The 1351-nt window shown below is 41.4% G+C and overlaps 1 non-coding gene across 1 annotated transcript; it reads left to right on the top strand.

Moving 5' to 3' along the window:
- Positions 1–409: 409 nt before the first annotated feature.
- TRNAT-UGU (transfer RNA threonine (anticodon UGU)) lies at positions 410–483 on the top strand. Its single transcript has one exon. It is a non-coding gene; the product is annotated as a tRNA-Thr (tRNA).
- The last annotated feature ends 868 nt before the right edge of the window (positions 484–1351 follow it).

Raw genomic sequence — 1351 nt, forward strand, 5'->3', positions numbered from 1 at the left:
GTCCGAGTAATGTGAAAACAGGTGGTCTGAGTCTCTCAGTGGAGTTCCTTTGTTAGAGATCCTCCTTTGGGGAATTCTAAAAAAGAATCTAAGTTACATAAGATGAGGCATAGTAATAGCAAAGGTTGTTTTTAGAAAAGTTTATCCCATTTAGAACGACTGGGCAGCCTCGACTTAGTTACTGAGTTTTATCCTTGCACTAAATAAAGAATTATTGGCCCAGATACTGCAGCTGCCCGAATGTTTTCCTGCTTTATTAGTTCTACAGTACATATGAGTAAGAAAAGCCTCTTCTTGGAGTTTGCCCGTTTTCTCACTGTAAACTGCATTTGATCCTGTGCACTTTGTAGCAAGAACATTTCAACTAATCCGAGACGACAGAACCAGTCCTAACCCACGTGCCTGTATGGGCTCTATGGCTTAGTTGGTTAAAGCGCCTGTCTTGTAAACAGGAGATCCTGGGTTCAAATCCCAGTAGGGCCTTGACTTTTTCCGCTGCACTGCAAACCAATCTCCTTTCTAACCCCAAAGCAAAAACCCAAATCGGTTGCCATCGAGTCAATTCCGACTCACAGCGACCTCATACGACAGAGTTGAACTGCCACGTAGGGTTTCCGAGGAGTGCCTGGTGGATTCCAACTGACCACCTTTTGGTTAGCAGCTGTAGCTCGTAACCACTACCCACCAGGCTTTCTATCTCTATCCCCAGCTATCCCTAAATTCTCTACCGTGCTTCCAAAAAATACCAAATCCACTGCCATAGAGTCAATTCCGACTTATAGCGACCCTGTAGGACAGAGTAGAACTGTCCCATATGGTTTCCAAGTAGCACCTGGTGGATTCTACCTATATTTTGGTTAGCAGCTGTGGCTCTTAACCACTACACCACCAGGGTTTCCTTACTGTGCTTACTGTACTCTAAATTCTGATTCTATTAATCCCAAGCAGTTGTAGCTGCAGAATTCCCACTTCCAAAGGAAAAGTGAAATGCCCTAAATAACTCTTCATGTAAGTTTTTGTATTAAGTTATGCCAGTTCTTTTTCTCCAAAAAATATTTATTGAGCTTCTGGTGTGAGATATGCACAGATTCAGAATGTGCACAGCTGTAGCTAGCAAAATGTTATTTGCATTTATCCTCCCATCCAGGAAACCCTTTGTTAGCAATCAATTCCAAACACGTGGGTAAAAATACAAAATGAAACAGTAATGTGGCTCATCTGTTTAAAATTTATAATAGAAAAAGACAAAATAACCCACTTGTCAATTAACTGAGGTTGATTGAATAATCTATGGTATATACGTACATCTGTGTGTTGGACTCATTTGTGTCCCCCGAAAAGATACATTGAA

This window comes from Loxodonta africana, chromosome 1 (assembly GCF_030014295.1).
Source record: "Loxodonta africana isolate mLoxAfr1 chromosome 1, mLoxAfr1.hap2, whole genome shotgun sequence".
Taxonomy (NCBI): Eukaryota; Metazoa; Chordata; class Mammalia; order Proboscidea; family Elephantidae; genus Loxodonta; species Loxodonta africana.